The 19538-nt window shown below is 37.6% G+C and overlaps 1 pseudogene; it reads right to left on the bottom strand.

Moving 5' to 3' along the window:
* Positions 1 to 1242: 1242 nt before the first annotated feature.
* Positions 1243 to 19538, bottom strand: part of LOC103667718 — a 23451-nt pseudogene continuing 5155 nt past the window's right edge.

Below are 19538 nucleotides of genomic sequence, written 5' to 3'. Positions count from 1 at the left end.
GAGTGTTGTTTAATTTCCATGTGTTCATGAATTTTTTAATTTTCCTCTTTTATTGGTTTCTAGATTTATACCATTGTTGTCAGAGATGATACCTGGTATAATTTCAATTTTGAATTTGCTAAGACATGCTTTATGGCCTAGAAAATGTTCCAGGGGCACCCAAGAAGAATGTGTATTCTGTTGCTGCTGGTTAGAATGCTCTGTGTATGTTTGTTATGTCCCTTTGGTCTATAGTGTCATTCAAATCCACAGTTTCCTTAATTTTTCCTTAATTGATTGGGTGGTCTATCCATTGTTATGAGTGGGGGTATTAGAGTTCCCAACTATTATTGTATTTTTGTTTATTTCTTCTTTTAGCTTTGTTAATTTTACTTTGTATGTTTAGGTGCTCTAATTTTGGACACATAAATATTTAAAGTTGTTGTAACTTCTTGATGTATTGACCCCTCTATCATTATATTTTGACTTTCTTTGTCTCTTTTTTCCACTTTTAGTTTGAAGTCTATCTGGTATAAATATAACCTCTGCTCGGGTCCCACAGATTCCCCTATAATTCCTGTGGAGCAAGATCAGAGTAGGGACTCCCACAAAGTGACCCCCATGCTGGGGGAAGCTGGTTATTTCCTCTGGGTTGTCATTTCCCACCAGAAGAACTAAAGGCTCAGGGGAGTTGTCCCTGCATGGTCTGCACTGCCTGGGGGAAGGACAATGTGGTTAACGTGTAGCCTTTTCTCGTACCCCTCTAATGAGACTCTCTTGGTCTCTGAGGTGTAGGGGTGCTTCAGCTTCACCCCTGTGTTCCAGGATTCTTTCAGGGGTGTCTTGGTCTTCAGCAGATATTAACTGTTCCTGTGAGAGAGATCAAAGTCAGAAAGAGTCAAGATGTGGTCATCTTGGTGATGTCATTTGTATTTGATTTTTAAATATGGCATGAAATATGGCCCCATTTCTTTTCTAAAACTGTATGTGATGAAATCACTTATCCAGTAACTCTAAATGATGAATATCCTCACTTCATTGTTTATTAAGATATGATAGATTGATAGGTTTTAGTTCTTAATTCATTCTATTACCCCCCATTTTTTTATATTAATGCTTTAGTGAAAAAGATACATGAAAACCACCTATGTACACAATCCCAGGTGAACATAACAAGCAAACCTCCTCACACCTTTTGTCTTATAAAAGCTTGACTTCTTTAGAGTAACTAACTTCTTGCACATTCCAGCAACCGTGTCCCAGTTAACTTGGTTTCTTTTTCTCCAAGTTCAAAATAAAATTAAATTCCTCTAGGGTCAGGGGCTGAATTGAGAGTCTCTGGCAAGTAAAGAGAGCGATAGATAGATAGATAGATAGATAGATAGATAGATAGATAGATAGATTTAATGTTTTTAGTGTTTTATTTAAATTCCAGATAGTTAACATATAGTGTAATATTAGTTTCAGGAGTAGAATTTAATGATTCATCATTCATTATTTTACATAAAACACCCAGCGCTCATCATGAAGTACCCTCCTTAATCCCCATCACCCATTTAGCCTCCCCACTCCCCCCCTCACTCCCCATCCCCACCACCCACCTCCCCTCCAGCAACCCTGAGTTTGTTCTCTATAGTTAAGAGTCTCTTTTATGGTCTGCCTCTCTAAGAGAACCGTATTTTTTAAGGGCTTGGTGATGGGTTTTGAGCTCAGCCAGGGTAATGAAACACTTCATCATTGGAACAAACGGCACAGCCACCATTTAGGGTTTTCTTTGGTATATGGTTCATAATGGAGATTGTTTTTCTCAAACTGTTTGGTCTGGGTAAGCCTCCTTCACAAGCTTCGCAAGTCCTGAGATGCCTGGCTGCTGGCAGTTGCTATGGTAGGAGTAGGCTTCTTCCTCCAGCTTCATGGTTGGAAGGAAGTTCTGGGCATGTCCTGGTAGCTGCGAACACCCTCCCAGCACGCTGTCTGCTTGCGCTGTGCTTTAAGATCCTCAGCACTAAACTTCACATCTATACCTTTCTCTAGTCTGCTTTCTGTCTCTGACTTTCATCAGCCAGTAACTGCTTAGATTCTTCCCACATTTTTTAGAGGCTGGTCTTCCTCGGGCTGGAATTTCCCACTTAAGCTGATGTCCCTGCTGGGTTCTTAGTGTTGATATATTTTCCTGCTGGCCCGTTATTGTTGGCCCAGCAGGCTCAGAAGCCCCAACCAGCCTCTTCTGGGGTTTAATCATGGTCTCCCTGCAGGGGTGTTCTCTCACAGCACTGACCCCACCACCCGGCAGATGTATTACATGATATTTTTTATTTATTACAGTTTTATAATTAGACTTGTTATTTGGTAGAACAAGTCTCCTCATTTTGTTAGACTTTCTCATGAATGTCTTGGATATCTTAAGACCTAAGGTTTCATAAATATTTTTAAAAATCTTTCTAAGCTATCAACTGGAATCTCATTGAATTTGTGAAGTTATTATATTTTTGTAGAGTAATTATTTATACATATTATTGCTATCCGTAATTACTGTATACTACTAAATTTAGTTATTCTGTTATGATTTCCATAGTTTTATTCTTTTTTTTCTTAAGTTCTTGCAGAACTTTGTTGTTGTTGTTTTTACATTAATACCTAGCACCATATAATGTTTGTTGTTACTATAAATGGTATTTTAAAAAATCTGGCATTTACTAATGTGGAGGCAATAAATGTGTACCACTCAGATATACCTTCAAGAATGAACCTGTTGCATAGAATTCAGTCAGATAATAGCCTTGAGTTGTCGTACCTCTGGGATCCATTACAGTATTTGAGTCAAATACTCACTCTGCCTAGGCAGCTACCAGCCAATGACAGAGCGTGATAGGCATATTAAGGCTTCCTGTTGATTGCTCTATACAATACTCCTCTACAGGCAATTTTTGCCCTACAGCTCTCTGCTGAGCTGCCTACAGCTCTTTTACAGCTGCATTGCTCTTTTGCAGTTCTTCCTATTTCTTTAAATTTTTGAAGAAACAACATATTTCATAAAGATAAGGCTTAATTTAAAATATTAACATACATTTATAATCCAAAAAACTCTCATTCTGCTACTTAAATAATCTGTAACTGCTTTGTCATCATCATTCTATCAACAGAATTCATAATATGAAGTGACTTTCCATGTCACAGGATTCAATTTATCAGGCTAGATTTTCATCAGAGGGAATGAAGTTTTCATGAAGCATGGTCAAAAAGCATCTGACTACATCTCTGTCCCAAACCCAACTTGCCTTTCCCACCCCAGAACACATTTTTATTTTCAATTGGAAAAAACGTGATCTACCAAAAAACTTGAGTTCACATTGTTACTGAAATATAGAAAACATGGGAAAATACATGTGAGATCATTAAAATTCACTCATAAATTTTCATATTGTCAAATATAGAGTAAAATGGTACAGGTTAATTAAGCCAGGGGATACAAACGCTGCACCAAAAATTCAGTTTACACCCAGGTTACTGATGCAAACATTTGTTACCACATATGGCTTTAAATATTTCAAGACATTGGGTTTGATGTTTACACCCCACAGTGTGTGAATCTTCCATATGGTGGTTTTCTATTATACATAGTATTTGAGTTATATGGTTGAGTGATAGAAGTTTTTATATCAAATGTTAGTGGATATATTCATGCACACACACACACACACACACACACACACACACACACACACATGCACACAAACTTATACAAGCATCAAAGCTTAGCATGAGCCTTTGAGACCAACCAAACAGCCCTGGATATAACCCTACATAGACATTGGAGAGATGTTTTAGCAAAATATAGAATTATTTTTCCTAGGCTATTTTTTTTAAAGGGTACAATTTCAACTCAATTTCCCATATTTGTCTTCAATGTTAATGGCAACAAGTAATTTAAACTTTGCCTTGTTGCTTATAAAACATCTATAAATACCTAACTTCATCATCCTCTTCTTGCTTTCTGTATGTTGAAGAAGCAAATATGATTAATAACTCATTTAGATTATTCAATGAGCAAGAAGCTCTAATTTGAGCAGTAAGTCTACAAAAAAGTGGTAAAACAAAGAAGATAGTTGGGATTGCTTGGTCAGGGCCTATAGAATAGCATTTTCTGTATTTCTTTTCTTGATTACATGCCCTGAGACCAGAAGCCTGAAAGTGCTTGACCATGCAGCAATGACAAGAAAAGCATGGTGTTGTTTTCAAAGGACTTTTCAATTGTAATGAAACTTTTCAATTAGCAGAAACACGGAGAAAGGATTTAAAACAAACAACAACAACAACAAAACATGTCTTAAAGACTTAATACAAAATTCATCCAATGATCTGAAAGATGTATTTCGAATACTCACCACACAAATACTCAAAAAATAGATTTTTTATTTTTATTTATTTATTTATTTTAATGCACAGCCAGAATGCAACCATCCATTTCTCTTTGTGCTTAGTAATGGTAGACCTTTGTAACCAGGGATTCTTAAAAATAAAAGAACGGAGGAAGTGCCTCAGTGGTGGCATCATATGTGAGGAGAAATGATAAATAGGTAGGTAGAAAGATGATAGATAGATCTCTGTTTCTGCAGTGACAAGTATAACTTCAACTCACCAAGACCTCATAGGAAGCAAAAATTCTCAGACTTTAGATTATCAGTTTACCATAATGTTGACCACTCTTCCTTGCTTACTAGCAATTACAGAAACAATTGTACCACATGTTTGGCAAAGGGTAAATGATCAAGAGATGGTTTAAGAGGCCGTTATTCTTACAGAAACTCAAACAAATTGATTGGGGTTGATCTATATGAGGAAATGGATTGACATTGCAAGGGTCAAGACCAACTGCAAACTTTATGTCACCTATAAAGCATTAGCTCCTGATTCCCGTTTTCAGAGCTCCAGCTTTTCTATGGTGACAGAAGAGGGGGTTCTTGGGTTGACCAGATTGCTTTGTCCAACAGATAGGGCATTTATGCTGCAACAAATATCCCTTCACTTAATGGTAGTAATTCACCTCTGGTGTAAATGACAGTAGTTGAGATTTTTTTTTCCAGCAAACCCATAAAGGAGAAAATTTAACCCGAAGAGGAAATGGGGCAAAGATCATAACAAATAAAAATTTTTAACAGATGAGCAGGAGCTAGAAGAGAAGGACCTGTTTATATGTGGTGTCTGCCTTTGAGTAAACATAAATGGTAGCATAAATTGAATTTAAACTTATGCGGATAATAACAGTGGAAAAGGAAATTTCCTCTTAGGTTAATTCTTCCCAGATGCTCCTATTTTTAAATAGTATGATCCAATATTACCAGATTTGCTACTGTAATCTGGCTGATGTTTCAATGGATTACATAAATCTAATTAGTCAAATCAGGATATATGGGAGATGCTAACTACTTTTTCTAACCGGTTTTGATATTAATTTTCCATTCTTGGCAATATATTGTCTCCTAAATGCCCTTGGGAATAACAATACTTTAACTATTTTTGTGTAATATATGATTAAAGCCTAGCTTTAAACAAAATATTTTAGTGTTCTATTTTTGAATATTAATGAAAAATGTCCTTAACAATATTTATTTTTCCGAAGCATATTTTCCAACTTTTTCTCCATTAAAATGTGCTTTATAATATTTGCCTTATATTAAGATATAGGAACAAACATACTTTGTTCACAATTATATTTCTAATGATGTGTATAATGTTTGGCTTTGGACCTATTACATGCTAAGAAAATAGGTTATCTTTCAACTATGTTAAAATTATAATACTGACAAAAAAGTTTCAAATATTTAATCTTTAAAATTACTTCACTGTATCCTTTAAAAAATTAGCTGGCTTATTTGAATATGTTGTACATTTTTCTAACTGAGACTACTTCAACTGATAATTTGTTAGCCCAGCACCATAAGTAACACTTTATATGTGTACATTGGCTTTATTTTCAACATATGAAAATATTTATTATCTTCACTATACTGTCATACTCACATTTAATGCCGCTGTTTTCATTTGTATAGTAGACCCACTCTCTCTCGCTTAGCACAAGCTCATTGCTCCAGAAATAATTCCATCTTTATCTTACATCATCACTTTCCCACTCTCTATTGGATCATTCCCATCAACATACACATATACGGTTATTTCTTCTTAAAAAAATTTTTTTTCTGATTCCACTGTCTCTGCTAACTACTTTCCTATTACTCTGCTCCCCTTTGTAGCTAAACACCTAAAACAGGTGTTTTTCTCCCCTCCTCACATGTTCTCACTTCATCATGTCTTCTTCCTCATCAGTTTATTAAAAATATTATCATCAAGATACTCCCAAAGTAACTGAAGCCAACTGACCTGACCTATAGGTAGCATTTGAAGCAGTTGATCATACCCTTCTCCTTTTTATACTTCCCCACATTTCTTCCAAGACTTTACTCTCTCTGGGATTTGTCTTACCTCAATGGTAGGACAGTCTCCTTTGCTGGTTCCTTTTCTTCTCCCCAGTCTCTAAATTAGAACATTTCCAGTCTCAGACTTTGGTCTTCTCTTCTTTTTGCTCATTCCATTGGCTATTTCATCTAGGCTCATGGCTTTAAAAATTAAAAAAAACTTCTGGAGTTACATTTCCCACCCAGAGTGTTCATCAGATTGCAGACCTGTACATCTAATCGTCTACTTGACATCTCTACTGGATGTCTGGTTGACATCTCAAACTGAACACGCTTCAAAATGGATTCTCAATTGTCCCTCCCCATATCTACCTCAAATATAGGCCATGCCCCACTGCTTTTCCAGTACCCATGCCAGCATAAGTGGAGTCATCCTTGAATCCCCATTTCTCTTACAACCTACACCCAATATGTCAGGAAATTTGTTGTCTCTAACTTTAAAAATATTCAAAATCCAAATATTTTGCACTGCCTGTGATCAAAATTGATTCCCAGGACTACCATAGTCTCCGAACTAATTCTAGTACTTGTATTTTTGTCCGTTAGAGGCTATTCTCAACACAAGAGCCAGAGAGTATTAGGAAACACTCTCGGAATTAGCACCTGTTGGGGCAAGGAGTGGTGAGAGGGGAGGGAAGAGAGCATCTTTGAGCAAAGGGAAAAGTTGGGCCATAGAGTCTTAGAAAATGTCACTCAATCCCACAGGAATCTCTGAAACTGCCATGGTCCTTCCGAGTGTTCTCAAGGTAGTGAGGGGCGCCAGAGCCTTTAGTTGCTCGTTAACGACACACTGAGTGTAGGCGGCCCTGAGAGACAGAGTGAGGCTTGGGTGAGCGGGCTCCCTGCAGCAAGCAGAGAAAAGTGTCACGGTTGGAATCTATCAGGCAGCAGCACAATCAGCAAATGTATTCTAAGTCTTCCTGCGCTGAAGGGACATGTGGTTGCAGCATCGCAGTATCCACCACACAACCAGTTGAAAATCACTGAGCTTAGGAAAACAATTAGGAGAGTAAGTAGGTGGAATTTGCCTAACTTCAAATTTGAGAATAGAATATTGCCGCGTTAGCTATCTGACAAAATATAAATTCCATCTCTTCCTTATGAACTTCAACTGCACCATTTACAAAAATTGTGAGTTGTAAGGTACTTTCAAATGGAACATGTGATTAATGATTCAAGAGAGAGTAGGTCTCCAGGTGTCAAGTATGTGACAGGAATTTAATCACTCAGTGGCTTCAGGAAGTTTCCCTTATTACCTATCTACTAGATATCTTTCTAGTTTGTTTCTTTCTGCATGAAATCATTTCCATTCATTCCTTTAGCTTATAATTTTCTTTTGTTTAAAAATACATGCACTCTAAAAAGGAAAACTCATTGAACCTTTTTGGTCACTACAACTCATTTTTTGCTAAGCCATCTACATTCAGTGAAGACTATTGCCCCTTTATGTACCAGAACCTGTGTGAGGTTGTGAGCTTACTGAGGTGAATGGATTTCTAAATGATTTCAAGGAACTCTGCAATTTGGTAATGGAAAAAAGAAACTGTAAAAGCCCATTATTTCAATGCAGCTTGGTATGTGCATTAACAGAGATTCGCCCAGGGTCCTGGTCAAAGGTCACTAGAGAGGAATCCTGGAGGACAAGTAGGGTTAATCAGTTGGAGACTAGAGGTGGAAGTAATATTTCAGGCAGAAAAAGCTGTGTCTGCAAAGGTTAGGAGGTCAGAGAGGACACAAAACACAGTGGAACTTACAGGGAATCGATAGCCCTGGGACAGAGAGCCTAAAGAAGGCAAGCTGTGGTGAGGGGAACCTGGAGCTGGAGGCAGGGAAGAGCACAATTGTACTTACTCAACTGTTTTTCAAACTCACAATTTCTTTAGTGGAATAGGGAGTATACTTGGAAGGAAAAAATACTGGAACATGAGAGCCAGAAATTGTAGATTTTTTTTTTTATTAATTGTTTACACCATATTTAAAGCATGCAAATCTTCCTTTCCCTAATTTTCAAGTTATTTACAAAGACTGATACTTAATCTTTTTTCTTGTGTTTGTGACTATAGCCTATACAGAGAATCCAGTGAAACATACAGATCTTCTTCCCCTATAAAAATGCATATAGGGGCGCCTGGGTGGCTCAATCTTTAAGTGCCTGCCTTCAGCTCAGGGCGTGATCCCAGAGTCTTGGGATCCAGCCCTGCAGCGGGCTCCCTGCTGGGAGCCTGCTTCTTCCTCTCCCACTCCCCCTGCTTGTTTTCCCCCCTCTCGCTGGCTGTCTCTCTCTCTGTCAAATAAATAGATAAAATCTTAAAAAAATGAATATAAAATGGTGCATATTTAATTCCGAGGTGTTTATGGATTTCCTGAAGCTCATCCATAGGACGCTGAATTAAGAAACCCACATCTAGCATTTGATAATATTAGCGCCAGTATGCTGCCCTTCCCCTCCACCCTCAAATCTGCTCTCAAAGCACACAGTATTTTTTTTAAGATTTTATTTATTTATTTGACAGAGAGAGAGAGGGAGAGCACAAGCAGGGGAGCGGCAGGCAGGGGGAGAGGGAGAAGACTCCCCACTGAGCAAGGAGTGTGATGTGGGCCTTGATCTCAGGACCCCGGGATCATGACCCAAGCCAAAGGCAGTTAACCAACTGAGCCACCCAGGTGCCCCTCAAAGCACACAGTATTAATTCTAGTTGTCAATTCATTCATTTGGTGACACCCAGAATCATGATGTACTGTATCACTCAACTTCTGGGCAGGGCCAGATATATCTCACCCTGGTCATGCAACCCCTTTATCAGCAAGTGTATGAACTTTCGGGCGGTAGAGCCTTTTCTTATGTCCACTATAAATCTCTCAGACGGTATTATAGCACCAGTGTTTTGTCCACACTGGATTTGGAAGCAAATGTGAAGACAGCTTAAAAAGTCATTTACCTGTTGTAAATATAAATTCTTAAACAGGAGCCCCATCCTTTATAGTTATGAGATGTTATAATGATTTTACTGGGGAGACAGATTTAATCAATGTCACTGATGGAACTCTTTTAATAATTACACTTACTCTTTTGAACTTTTTCTCTAGTTGGCACTTAAAACAGCTAATCTTTTGGTCTGGATAGCAATGGAAATGTTTTGTTATAGTGAGAAAGTTGAAGCGTTTTTCTTTGTTTTCCTATATTTCTCCTCTGCCACTTCTATAGGATTAATTTATACCAGTGGATGCATACTCATGGGGTTAAATGCTTATATCTTAAAACAAAGCATGGTATATAATTGTACAACTTCTAGACAACATGAAAGACATCCTTTCCATACATCTTTTCCAAATTTGAAAAATATCAATTCCTTGCCCAATCTTTTAATTAATAAAATGTGGACCTGTAGTAACAGAAATGAAAGTCCCTTAGAAAGTCTCCTCCGTCCACAAATACTCTCATCTATTCCTCAGTGAAAGGCAGGCTGAGAAAGTTTGGGAAATGAAAGAGGTATGTTTTGACAATCATGTTTGCAAACCTCAGGATTTATTGGGGAAAGAATTTGTTGATGGTCTTTGGTTCACAGAAGATGCCTATTAGTTGTAATATCAATAAGAATAATTTATGTATGCTTTATTTTATTAGTTTGAGACCAGTGTCTGATTGTGGGGAAAATTGCCCGTACACAGTGATTGTAAGGTCTCTTGAAAGCCTTTGACCCCAATTATTTTTATCACTGGTCTTATTTTTCACATATTAGAGACATTACTTTGTTAGGAATAAACTTCAGAAATCACTGGAGAATTATAATATGAAAACTCACTTATTAACCACAACTTATTAACCACATTGACTTCTCAGTGGTAAACCAGAAGAGTTAAAATATCTAAATTCCAATATCATCTGAATATACTGATCATTAAATTTATAATGATACAGTTAAATGATGAAACATAAAACTTGGGGGGCACCCGGCTGGCTGGCTTAGTTAGAAGAACATGAAACTCTTGATCTTGGGGGCAGAGATGACCCCCCCCCCAAAAAAAATCATAAAGCTTAGAAGAACTTTGAGTAGTTTTTTTTGTTTTTTGTTTTTTATCTGTTGCATTATCTTCATGTAGGGCATCACGTGAAAACCCTTCACACACAAAAGATGATCAAATCTTTATTTAAATACCTTTAGAAAAGAAGATACAAAGTCTGCCTCATCAAGCTATTCTAGGGTCTAAAACCAAATGCCTAAACTAAGGAGCCTCTGCTACTGTTCAAAGGTTCTTTTCTTCCCCCCTGAAAGGCAAGGGGAAACAGTTCCTGCTCTGAACGCAAGAAGATATGAAAGCAAAATGTGTTGTTCCCATTATTAAGCGCACTTTTGAAATTCTATCTAAACATTTGCAACTAATAGCAGATATTTTAAGACCTATGGTTTGAATAATTACCTTTAATAGTAGTAAATGTTAGGTCCCTTCAATTTCTTAGCTGCAAAATTTTGTGAGTCACTCACTGCATGTAACTTCATACATTTATAGTCTTTATTTTATAGATTTTCTGAAAACCAACTTCAATTTTTCTTCTTTTCTGAAGTATATTTAATAATTATATTAAATATAATTAAAGCAGATATTATTCTTCTTTTCAATGTGACGTTTTCCACCCATGAGTCAAAAATGTACTGTTTTTAATATAGCTAGAGATAAGTCGGAAACAAAAACAACTAGACTGTTACATATACAAATACCTAAATTGTCAGTTTTATGTTCTTCTTGGAATCCATTAACAAAGAGGATAATTACAGAAACAACCAGTCTAAATTAAAAAGAAGTATTTTGTTGGGGAAAAAAAAGACCCAAGATTGAGATATATCCCCACAATTTATGAGCTGCCTGACCTCATTAACATCTTCTAATTTCAATTTATTTGTTCTCAAAATAGCATATATGTTTCACATGTGTTACCTTTTCATAAGATTTTAAGATAAATTTCAGTTTAGAGAACAAATATGAAACATTCACAACTCTGATCTTCACTATTATTGTGGTGACTGTATAAGTACTCTACCCTTTATCAAATATATACACCATACAAAATTATCTTTATTAAAATTCAAACAACAGCCCATTCTAATTTAAAAGTTTAAAAAAAACTTCCTCTAACAATTTCATTAAATAATCTAGAAGCTACTTTATATGAGTGATGATGCTTCCTCTGCAGTAACAGGACACACAAATCAAAATGGCTTAAGCTATATGAAAAATTCATTATCTCATTTACAGAAAGTCTCACAGTAATGGGGGAGCATCCTCGCTCGGCCATGGTGCTCCTATTCACTGTATGATAAGTTCAGTGCCAGAGTTCCATGCAGTAATGGAAGGTAAGGCATTGTCTAATGGGGGAAGTAACCATTTCATTTGCCAGCAATTTTCTCTTCCCATCAGTTGGCCAACATTTTGTCATACGCTTTATGTCAATCTAGTTATTTGCAATGTCAATGGGATTATCATAATTAGTTATGCTGGGTTATCCAATGCGATAGCCAGTAGCCTCATGTGTCTATGAAAGTTAAATGAATAGTAATTTAAAAAATTAATTAATTCATTGATAGTAATTAAATAAAATTTAAAATTTAGTTTTGCTGTCTTACTAGCCACATTTCAAATACTTAATAGCTCCGTGAGGCCAATGGCTACTCTATTGGGCAGTGTAGAAATAGAATATTTCTGTCATCACAGAAATTCCTATTGGACAATGTGAGAACTTTAGATAAATCAGTATTTACCTCTAAGCTAGAGCAAGGATCATCTTCTTTGAAAGCTGGCTCTCTGAACAAATTGTGTTTCTATGTACCAAGGGATATATAAAGATTGGCTGTAGGTATACAACACGCAATATCTGCTACATCATTTTTTGAGGAACAGAGATTGCCACATCATACAGGCCTTACTCCCAGCATTGTATATTCTATGTACCTCTCCCCTGTACTATACTTTAGCTGGCAAATGGAGAAGTGGCAGGGAGATTTACAGAATAATATCTGTGAATTAGAGTTGGCTCTATAAATTGGACATAAGACAACTACTTAAAACTAGAAATTAAAAAAAGACTGAGAAAAAATATGAATGAATTATACCACTCTCCATAGCAAAATAATTGTGTCCATATTTTAATTTCTGCAACCAAATGCATGGCTTTGCTTTCATTTTGCCAGATATCAAATGAAAACATATTTATATTTAGGAAGTATAGCCTATTGTTTACAACTAATGGTCTGCATTATCTACAGGGAGAAATTTATAAGAGTCCATTGGAAAATTGAGTTCCTACATAGTTTATTCCCTTGTCTTCAAGGCAAATTACCTATCTAACCTGAAGAAATGTGATTCTCAATGCGTTCCAGTTCACATGTACCCATCTCTATAGCTTCTCTTGCTGCTCCACTATGCCCCTCTCCACTAAAGGGAAGGAGCCAACTAGGAATATTGGAATAGTCCCCAAATTCTACTTAACTGTCCACATTATTAAAAAGTCCAAGGTAAGTGTTCCTGGGCGGCTCAGTCAGTTGAATGTCTGACTCTTGTTTTCGGCTCAGGTCATGATCTCAGGGTCATGAGATTGAGCTCTATGTTGGGTGTAGAACCTGCTTGGGATTCTCCCCACTCCCGCCCCTCCTCCCACTCACATGCGTGCACACTCGCATTCTCTCTCGCCCTATTCTCTCTAAAATAAATATATAAATAAAATATTTAAAAAGTACAAGATGAAGAATAATGGCTTGATAATCATTAAAGACTTTATAATAGAAATGGAACAACAAATGTTGGTTATGTTAAGGTTACAAAAAAAAATTGAATGGAAAAAATATTGAATGGAGATTCCAAGAGAAAATGTTAGAATGCTTTTCGGTAGCTGAGATAAAGGATGTTCTCTCTTACGCAGGAAAGAATAGCCGGGAAAATATACTTCTCAGGTCACAAAGCACTAAGGCAATTTACTTCTGTCCGTATTTTTATCAACGGTCCTTCTTCTGTAATCCCTGACCTCTGAGAAATTTTGGGTTTGGCGCATTCTCTCCCCAGCCTGAAGGTCATGCTCTGTTCTATTTGCTGTGTCTGAAATAGCTGTGTGCTTTCATCCTAAATTCATGCTTTGGTCCAGGACCATCTAAGCATCTGATTAGCTCCATCTTTTTCTCCTATCTCAGTGGCTTTACACCTTTGGCCTTCTGTCTCTGATGTTTCCTACACACTGATTGATACCGAGCAGCAAAGTTGGCTTTAGAGCCCTGAGTGGGTCAGACCTGGCCTCCCTGCACTCTACTTAATATCTTGCCAAAAGAAGTCTGGTCTCTGGAGAATGATCAACCATTTTTCAAACAGTGAAGTTAAGCTTTTCATTTATTTTGTGTCTTTCTTTCACACCTTCTCTCTAATTAAAATTTAAAAAATAACTAAACAAAAAGGTTGAGGGTGTATTATAGGTCACAAGAATGAATAATTTCTAATATTTCATATTATGTATGTTATAGCATAAACTGATCTCCCCTTTCACTTTACGTTGTTAGATATTTTAAACTATATTTAGGTTGGGTTCATTAAAATCCATTTACAATTTGCATTTTCTTTGGTAATTATCTACATCCCAAAATGGTACTCAAACTACATATTTTACATATTTGATGGATCTCGATGTTATGTTTTATATGTATTCCTTTAATTCCTTAATTAAACCTGAAATCTTGTTTCTAAGTCAAAATATGTGTTCGTAAAGATTGCCTCAGGTGGTCATCATTCTTTCAGAATTATCCTCCTAATCCCAGTCAGCTATCTTAAAAACCTTTGTTGGTTTTATGATGTAGCATACAAAAGACTATGACTAGGGACAGCTTGAAGGCATAGGGGACAGGACATTACACCTGAGTTCCAGGTTCAATAATAGCTGGGTGAATTTAGGTCATGTCATTAAACTTTCCGTTGTCTTCGATTCTTCATTTACAAGACTAGAGGTCCCATGGCTCCTGTGTAGAGGGAATCATGCTCCTTCCTGCCGCCAGCTGCTGAAGGCAGGAGATGTTTTTCATGACATACAGATCACTCTTAGACTTGAGGGGATTGTGGGCAGAGAGCCAGGATATGTCAGTCTTCTGTGGTAAGGGACTTGAACTGGGAAGTGCCGCTTTTCCATTTATTGCGTAAAAATGGAGTCTTGGTGTCTTAATAGCTCCCATTTCTTGGCCCCATGTTCCCCTTTTCTTAAAAGGTCTGAGTCTGGAATGACCTATTCTTGTGGGATTTCCACTAAAAACACTTGACACTTTGTCAAGATGATTTCAAATTTACTTTCATTGTTTAAAATTGTAAGATGTAACAACGATAATATAAACATTCTAACTGAAAATACAAACACTCTAACTGAAATACAGGCAAAGGACTTAAATAGACTTGTCCCAACAAGATATCCAATGGGTAATTAGCACACTAAAAGATTGTCAGCATCATTGGTTACTAGGATGATGCAAGTCAAAACCACACTGAGATATCACTTCACATCCAGTTAGGTGATCATAATGAAAAGAAGTAAACAAGTGTTGGTGAAAATATGGAGAAATTAGAGCCCATGCATTGCTGGTAGGAATGTAGAATGTGGAAAACAGTTCAGTAGTTTCTTAATACACTAAAGATAGAATTATCACATTAATAAGCCTTCTCCTCCTGGGTTTTTATTCAAGAGAATTCAAAACAGGTACACAAACATTCATAATGGCTCTATTCACAATAGCCATAAGATGGAAATAATCCAAATGTTGGCCAATGGATGAATGGATAAACAAAACGTGCATATCTACACAATGCAATAGTATTCATCCAAAAAAAGGAATAGAGTATCGGCCTATCCTACAACATAGATGAAGGTTAAAAACAGTATGCTAAGTAAAAGAAGTCAGACCCAATGGACATATATTGTAAGATTCAATTTATGGAAATACCCTGACTAGACAGCCCATTAGGACAGAAAGTAGATGAGTAGTTGCCATGGGCTGGACTTGAGAGAATGGGGAATAATTGCTTATTGGGGGTGAGATTTCCTTTTGCAGTGGTGAAAAAGTTCCAGAACCAGATAGGGATGATGGATGTACAACATTGCAAATGTATTTGATGTCACTGAATTGTACACTTTAAAATGATAATTTTTATGTTATGTGTATTTTAACACAATAAAACAAATTATGACTCAATTTACACAAAGTAGAACTTTACATTTCTACTAAAGCGAGACGCCTACCACATGTGGAAAGAGAAATTCCATTCTTATCAGCAACTTGCAGCAGTTGAAAAGGGAATTTTTTGTTTACATAGTTTTGTGATTTAAAGAAACAGCATTTCAAGGCATAATAAAAAATAACACTCTGGGATTTTAATTTTTAAAGTTTTAAGCATGATCTTCAGCCAATCACCTTTTTACCTCTTAGCTCCATGCTGCTCTGTTCTAAATGCTAAATTACCCTCTCTCTTTTTCTTTCTCTTTCAAAAGCATCATCTCTGTTCTTAGGTATATGCTGGGCTTTTTTATGGTTTAGCACAAACACAATTATCTCTCATTTATAGCAAGGTTTTTGTTGTTGTTTCGTTTGTAGCCAGTGTTTGTCACACACTACTGTGCATTAGAATTAAAAAAAAATCTCTAAATTAAAGTACTTTGCAGATAGTGATACGACAATGGGTTTGGGCTGCCTCACCACATTCTCATGTTTGTGAAAATTATTGCACGTACAGGGTTGGCTATAATGATGTAAGCAGCTGAACTAGAAGGTAGGCTTTATATCATCTACTTTAATAAGTAACACACATGTATAGATACTTAATAGTTACAACCCTCGTGGTAACCTTGGGTATAAAAAAAAAAGTATTATTCTTTATTTCTTAAACTCCGATTCAGAGCTACCTACTTGCATATTGTGGTCAATTTCATTTAGTCATTTCTGGGTTTAATTTCTATGAATGGAGGGATCAAATTCTCCATTTAATTCAGGCCTGTGGTTCAGTCTTATGCTGGTTTAAAATTCCCCGTTTGTCCCCCTGCTTCTGGCTTGTTCTCCATTTCTGGTGATCTCTGCATCCCTCTCACGTGCTGTCACCACTGGTGAGCTTCTCGTCTCCTCTTGGCACAGGCGGTACCTGTGGATGGCTTGGGTGGAGGGTCCCACTGGAAGCAGCTCTCTCAGTTCCTACTAGTGACCCTGCCTACAGCTTTTAGCAAAGTATTTGCCTACTCGAGCCACAACTGCATAAGTGAGAACCTCAACATTCCTCAAGAGTGTGACATTCAGAGGACCATCTCCCCTTCTGCCAGCCTATCTGGGGTCCATCTACTGCTCCCTCATGCTGTCCTTGGGGCTTCTGCCTGTGTGCCCCATTTGAGAATCCCAGACAAGAACCCGGGGAAGAGCGTCCACTTCTCTCATTTCTCCTCACCCTTCGGAGGGAACTCTGGTAGGGTTCCAAGCTTTTACGGCCCTCAAGTGAAGAGGACGTGCAGATTACTGGGTTTGAAGGAGCAGGAGATACGTGCAAAGGTTCTCAGTAAGATAAGCACCCCCCCCCCAGTCCCAGTTAAATGAAAGTGCTCAGAATTTTCTTTCCTTCTTTGCTTTCCTGTTCTTCCTTTCTTCCTTTGTTTTCAAGAAAAATGGAAAGAAGAATAGATTAGTAGCAGGATTGCATATTTACTTCAGTACATTCAGCTATAAAAGGAAATACAGATTAATTTCCACAGCTCTCTCATTTTTATCACGTTTCTACCCAAATAAGCCAGGATAGAAAGAACAACACAATTAACAACAACAACAAAAAAAACTAATCTAGTAAGATTAGTTTGAATCATATTTAAATCTTTTAGGTGACCAGTAAGACAATATTGGATAAAATTTCAGAACTTACTCCACTCACCTGCTTTCTCCCGGATACTACCTGGCTGCATGGAGGAGGGGTATTGCTTCCAGGGCTTGATCTTTGGGAAAGAGACAAACGTCTCTGAGTCCTGTAGTATCCCCCTACCTTCATCCCCACCCCTCCAGCCCTGGCTTTCCCTCTAAAGTATCGGCTGCTGTCGTGTGAGTGGTCCTAGCCTCTCCCTGCTAAGCCACCCACGGCCAGCTTCTGCTGAAATCTGTCACTAGGAAAAACGCTCTCTCAGCTTAGTCAAGGTGCTGGCAGCCATCCTTGAGGAAGTGAACATGTCTTGGCCCTCCCTGTTTGCGGAGCCTGCTGGGATCTGAGTATGAATCCCATACTGCCCCAGGCCAAGGTACAGTTACAGAAATTCCTTATCTGCATGCAAGCACTTCCGGATCCCACCCCTGGCCACGCAAACTGCAAGGCAGCCCTGAGTGAGAAGCCAGGCCCTCTCTGTGCCTGAGTAGACTGTACAACCAGAGTTTTTCCACACGGCTGTCCTTGGGGACGTCTGAGGTATCCTACCATGCTCACCCTGCCAGGACACATGAAGAAAAATTGGCAGAAGCTTCTGGGGTCTTGGCATTTCTCTAAATGAAAGAAATTTATCCCCTACTCCATATACCTGACTGCCTGCCTCTTCTGCTCTGTCTCCTGTCACCCCATTAATCTACCAGGTCTGTAGGTGGTGGTGGATATTACCCCATTTCTCTTTGTTGGAATGTTCCTTAGGTAAAAGTCAGCAATCACATTCTCCAGACCTCTGCTTCATATGTTAAATGGATAGATAAAAGAATTTCTCTTGAAACAGCCTTGCTTTTAAACTGTCATGCCGCAGTCTCAAAAATACTATATTAGGTGTCAAAACTTGAATATTAACTCTTTCTGCCTTTTGGTGGGATAATCCTAGTACCGCCTTGCCTTGATCTGCCCCAACCCGTATGTCCACTTCAGCATGGATACTTGTAAAAAGAATTAGCCGGAGCACCTGGGTGGTTCAGTCGTTAAGCGTCTGCCTTCCGCTCAGGTCATGATCCCAGGGTCCTGGGATAGAGCCCCACGTCGGGCTTTCTGCTCAGCAGGGAGTCTGCTTCTCCCTCTCCTGCTCCCCCGTGCTTATGTTCCCTCTCTAGCTCTCTCTGTCGAATAAGTAAATAAATAATCTTTTAATAAATAAGTTAAATAAATAAAATAAATAAATAAAATTAAATTAAATTAAAAGTATTACCCAAGACATGGACATAGGCTACAGAGGTTGCTGGATGTCCCATCAGTCTAATGCTGAACTCTGAGCAGGGAACATAACATGACTGAGGATTAGCTTGTTTTCTAGGAGGAGCTGTCTTCATTAAACTATCTTTTTACTATTGATTAGCACACTTTGCAGCTCTGTAAGGGCAGAGGTTAACTTGTAGAAAACTGGTATTAGTGAAATCGTTTCTTGAATGGGAGCACTCAGCTGACTCTTGTTCAACGATAATGTAGCCATTCTATCTAGAAGAAAAAGTTAACTGCAAATGTTAGTTTATTGCCATACGTGACATTAATCAGTTTTGTTATCTAGTTGCAAATTATTTTCAGTGTTACTGTAACTGACAGACTGCATAAGTCTTCATTTCTTGAAATCTGTTTTGAACTACATTTAACATCTTACTGGTTCCCTTATTAATGAACTGAGAAAAATCTTTGACACTTGTTTGTTTATAACCTTTTGAAAAGTGTACTTTAATGATATTCACAATATGGGATGAAAGTTGATAGAGAAGCAGGGAAAGAGACTTTTAAAGATACATCTTTACACTTTTGGGGGCTGCATGTTATCTTTCACTTAAATTGCACTTAGAAATAAGTTACAGAACAGAAAAAAAATCTTCAGGGCATGCAGGCTGAACAGTAGAGCTCCTCAAAATATGTGGAAATAGGTCATATTCACAGCACTGAAGAATCCTAAAAACTGACTTTTCATCACTCTTATTTGGCATAAAATTCAAAGCAAAACCTTTTTTGTTCAACCAAACAGAATGCATAAGTTCCAGTTTATCCTTTGTGATATTTTCTAACTGGAAGTCATGTTGAGTAAATTGGTGAGTGCATCTCTGCTTGAAACCACCTCAACCTATGATTTCCTTTAAAACGTCTACGTAGTATGTTGGCGGAGGA

Source organism: Ursus maritimus, unplaced genomic scaffold (assembly GCF_017311325.1).
Source record: "Ursus maritimus isolate PB19 unplaced genomic scaffold, ASM1731132v1 scaffold_1, whole genome shotgun sequence".
Classification (NCBI taxonomy): domain Eukaryota; kingdom Metazoa; phylum Chordata; class Mammalia; order Carnivora; family Ursidae; genus Ursus; species Ursus maritimus.
The sequence above is the reverse complement of the archived record's forward strand: the minus strand, read 5'-3'. Positions and strand labels throughout refer to the sequence as shown.